The sequence below is a fragment of the Pseudophryne corroboree genome, chromosome 11, assembly GCF_028390025.1.
Source record: "Pseudophryne corroboree isolate aPseCor3 chromosome 11, aPseCor3.hap2, whole genome shotgun sequence".
Classification (NCBI taxonomy): Eukaryota; Metazoa; Chordata; class Amphibia; order Anura; family Myobatrachidae; genus Pseudophryne; species Pseudophryne corroboree.
In genome coordinates, this window is record NC_086454.1 from 129742668 (window position 1) to 129747667 (window position 5000).

General features: G+C 34.7%; 3 non-coding genes across 3 annotated transcripts; all 3 read right to left on the reverse strand.

Annotated features, from left to right (window-relative positions):
• Positions 1 to 1516: 1516 nt before the first annotated feature.
• On the reverse strand, positions 1517 to 1589 carry TRNAT-UGU (transfer RNA threonine (anticodon UGU)). The gene has a single exon. It is a non-coding gene; the product is annotated as a tRNA-Thr (tRNA).
• Positions 1590 to 3131: 1542 nt separating this feature from the next.
• On the reverse strand, positions 3132 to 3204 carry TRNAT-UGU (transfer RNA threonine (anticodon UGU)). The gene has a single exon. It is a non-coding gene; the product is annotated as a tRNA-Thr (tRNA).
• Positions 3205 to 4372: 1168 nt separating this feature from the next.
• TRNAT-UGU (transfer RNA threonine (anticodon UGU)) lies at positions 4373 to 4445 on the reverse strand. Its single transcript has one exon. It is a non-coding gene; the product is annotated as a tRNA-Thr (tRNA).
• Positions 4446 to 5000: the final 555 nt, after the last annotated feature.

Consider the following 5000-nt stretch of genomic DNA (forward strand, 5'->3'; position numbering starts at 1 on the left):
TGTATGTTCATTCTGCTTAGTGATGGAAAAAAATCTTCTGCAAATTTCAAATCTCTGTTATCATTTTATTGTCGCTTTTTGTCCCAATGTAGACTTTTCACAAAAAAATTCTACAAATTTGCAATATCCTTGATTGAGGCATGTAGTATATAACTTTTTCAGAAAATCAAATAAATGCAAAAATTAGCTGTCTTTGCTTGAATTGAATTATATAGAAAATATTGAAAAAGTTGGACATATTTTTAATGGCTCTCCAACTTTGTATTAGAGTGTCCTGTAGTGAGCTGAAATGATAATACCATGCCTGTCAGCAGAAACAGAACAGGTGTACAACAGGGTGAGAAGTATTAAAAACCTCCTAATGTGTGTGTTTTTTTGCTATCATTAAAGTAAAATTATTGGAAAGCTCTTACCATAGTTTCATAATAATAGTGAAAAACTTGTTGGAACTATCAGCATGAACAGAATCGGCCCAATAAAATGCAACAAATATGTTTTAGACATGCTCTTGTAACCAATCAGCAGATTAGACTGAACATCATAACTCTGTGTACAAATTGAATATCCAAATGTGTGACCAAATTGAAATGGTTCTCCTCACTTAAAGATATTGCATAGACTATTTTAACATTGGGAAACACTGGGTCCCAGTGAGATTGGACCTCATGACCCCTGGTTTACGAGACCAGTGCTCTAACCCCTGAGAGATGGAGCCACATAAGTAGCCAGAACTGTGACCAATACGGGGTCTGAATTATGGTGGAAAAGAGTTTTCTTCAAATTTCAGTAATCTTATTGGATATTATTAGTTGTATCTCATTCTCCAAATATACACTTTTAACAAATGACCACTGCTGAAATGCCTGCTTGGGACATGCAGTTAATAACCTATTAAACAATTTAAAGAAACTTTCAGTTTGCTGTTGTATGTTGAATAGGTGTATATATAAAATTGAGGAAATGTTGGTCATGTTTTCTATGCCTCACAAACCTTGTGCTCCTTAGTCTGGAATGCCTTCAAAATGATATGACAGAATGTCTTTATATTGAGATATTTGTGACCAATAGTGGTCATTACCTTGAGTATGCTTGCATTTGTACTTTATATATGCTTACATGACCAAAAAAGCCTTCTGGCAGCTACAGTTGTCAATTCAAAACTCTTCTGGATCAACTGATGAAGTTGATTCCTGCACGGTACAATACAATGTATATACCATTGTTGCTATCTTTAAAGTTTAATTATGGAAAAGCTCTTTCTACAGTTTGTAATGATACTGAAAAATTATGATGGGATTATAAGCATGAACAGAGTCAATGCAATAAAATAATTTTAAGACATGCTCTTGGAACCAATTTGCAGATTAGACTGAACATCATAACTCTGTGTACAAATTGAATATCCAAATGTGTGACCAAATTGAAATGATCTCCTCACTTAAAGCTCTTGAGCAGACTATTTCAACATTGGGAGCTGCAATTTATATTTTAGCAGCAGTAACAAGAAAGTAGCACTAGGCCCCAGTGAGATTTGAACTCACGACCCCTGGTTTACAAGACCAGTGCTCTAACCCCTGAGCTATGGAGCCTTGCCTTCAGCACTATGTATGTTCATTCTGCTTTGTGATGGAAAAAAATCTTCTGCAAATTTCAAATCTCTGTTATCATTTTATTGTCGCTTTTTGTCCCAATGTAGACTTTTCACAAAAAAATTCTACAAATTTGCAATATCCTTGATTGAGGCATGTAGTATATAACTTTTTCAGAAAATCAAATAAACGCAAAAATTAGCTGTCTTTGCTTGAATTGAATTATATAGAAAATATTGAAAAAGTTGGAAATATTTTTAATGGCTCTCCAACTTTGTGTTAGAGTGTCCTGTAGTGAGCTGAAATGATAATACCATGCCTGTCAGCAGAAACAGAACAGGTGTACAACAGGGTGAGAAGTATTAAAAACCTCCTAATGTGTGTGTTTTTGTGCTATCATTAAAGTTAAATTATTGGAAAGCTCTTACCATAGTTTCATAATAATAGTGAAAAACTTGTTGGAACTATCAGCATGAACAGAATCGGCCCAATAAAATGCAACAAATATGTTTTAGACATGCTCTTGTAACTAATCAGCAGATTAGACTGAACATCATAACTCTGTGTACAAATTGAATATCCAAATGTGTGACCAAATTGAAATGGTTCTCCTCACTTAAAGATATTGCATAGACTATTTTAACATTGGGAAACACTGGGTCCCAGTGAGATTGGACCTCATCACCCCTGGTTTACGAGACCAGTGCTCTAACCCCTGAGAGATGGAGCCACATAAGTAGCCAGAACTGTGACCAATACGGGGTCTGAATTATGGTGGAAAAGAGTTTTCTTCAAATTTCAGTAATCTTATTGGATATTATTAGTTGTATCTCATTCTCCAAATATACACTTTTAACAAATGACCACTGCTGAAATGCCTGCTTGGGACATGCAGTTAATAACCTATTAAACAATTTAAAGAAACTTTCAGTTTGCTGTTGTATGTTGAATAGGTGTATATATAAAATTGAGGAAATGTTGGTCATGTTTTCTATGCCTCACAAACCTTGTGCTCCTTAGTCTGGAATGCCTTCAAAATGATATGACAGAATGTCTTTATATTGAGATATTTGTGACCAATAGTGGTCATTACCTTGAGTATGCTTGCATTTGTACTTTATATATGCTTACATGACCAAAAAAGCCTTCTGGCAGCTACAGTTGTCAATTCAAAACTCTTCTGGATCAACTGATGAAGTTGATTCCTGCACGGTACAATACAGATTAATACAATGTATATACCATTGTTGCTATCTTTAAAGTTTAATTATGGAAAAGCTCTTTCTACAGTTTGTAATGATACTGAAAAATTATGATGGGATTATCAGCATGAACAGAATCAGTACAATAAAATAATTTTAAGACATGCTCTTGGAACCAATTTGCAGATTAGACTGAACATCATAACTCTGTGTACAAATTGAATATCCAAATGTGTGACCAAATTGAAATGGTTCTCCTCACTTAAAGCTCTTGAGCAGACTATTTCAACATTGGGAGCTGCAATTTATATTTTAGCAGCAGTAACAAGAAAGTAGCACTAGGCCCCAGTGAGATTTGAACTCACGACCCCTGGTTTACAAGACCAGTGCTCTAACCCCTGAGCTATGGAGCCTAATGTGTGTGTTTTTGTGCTATCATTAAAGTTAAATTATTGGAAAGCTCTTACCATAGTTTCATAATAATAGTGAAAAACTTGTTGGAACTATCAGCATGAACAGAATCGGCCCAATAAAATGCAACAAATATGTTTTAGACATGCTCTTGTAACCAATCAGCAGATTAGACTGAACTTCATAACTCTGTGTACAAATTGAATATCCAAATGTGTGACCAAATTGAAATGGTTCTCCTCACTTAAAGATATTGCATAGACTATTTTAACATTGGGAAACACTGGGTCCCAGTGAGATTGGACCTCATGACCCCTGGTTTACGAGACCAGTGCTCTAACCCCTGAGAGATGGAGCCACATAAGTAGCCAGAACTGTGACCAATACGGGGTCTGAATTATGGTGGAAAAGAGTTTTCTTCAAATTTCAGTAATCTTATTGGATATTATTAGTTGTATCTCATTCTCCAAATATACACTTTTAACAAATGACCACTGCTGAAATGCCTGCTTGGGACATGCAGTTAATAACCTATTAAACAATTTAAAGAAACTTTCAGTTTGCTTTTGTATGTTGAATAGGTGTATATATAAAATTGAGGAAATGTTGGTCATGTTTTCTATGCCTCACAAACCTTGTGCTCCTTAGTCTGGAATGCCTTCAAAATGATATGACAGAATGTCTTTATATTGAGATATTTGTGACCAATAGTGGTCATTACCTTGAGTATGCTTGCATTTGTACTTTATATATGCTTACATGACCAAAAAAGCCTTCTGGCAGCTACAGTTGTCAATTCAAAACTCTTCTGGATCAACTGATGAAGTTGATTCCTGCACGGTACAATACAGATTAATACAATGTATATACCATTGTTGCTATCTTTAAAGTTTAATTATGGAAAAGCTCTTTCTACAGTTTGTAATGATACTGAAAAATTATGATGGGATTATCAGCATGAACAGAATCAGTACAATAAAATAATTTTAAGACATGCTCTTGGAACCAATTTGCAGATTAGACTGAACATCATAACTCTGTGTACAAATTGAATATCCAAATGTGTGACCAAATTGAAATGGTTCTCCTCACTTAAAGCTCTTGAGCAGACTATTTCAACATTGGGAGCTGCAATTTATATTTTAGCAGCAGTAACAAGAAAGTAGCACTAGGCCCCAGTGAGATTTGAACTCACAACCCCTGGTTTACAAGACCAGTGCTCTAACCCCTGAGCTATGGAGCCTTGCCTTCAGCACTATGTATGTTCATTCTGCTTAGTGATGGAAAAAAATCTTCTGCAAATTTCAAATCTCTGTTATCATTTTATTGTCGCTTTTTGTCCCAATGTAGACTTTTCACAAAAAAATTCTACAAATTTGCAATATCCTTGATTGAGGCATGTAGTATATAACTTTTTCAGAAAATCAAATAAATGCAAAAATTAGCTGTCTTTGCTTTAATTGAATTATATAGAAAATATTGAAAAAGTTGGACATATTTTTAATGGCTCTCCAACTTTGTGTTAGAGTGTCCTGTAGTGAGCTGAAATGATAATACCATGCCTGTCAGCAGAAACAGAACAGGTGTACAACAGGGTGAGAAGTATTAAAAACCTCCTAATGTGTGTGTTTTTTTGCTATCATTAAAGTAAAATTATTGGAAAGCTCTTACCATAGTTTCATAATAATAGTGAAAAACTTGTTGGAACTATCAGCATGAACAGAATCGGCCCAATAAAATGCAACAAATATGTTTTAGACATGCTCTTGTAACCAATCAGCAGATTAGACTGAACATC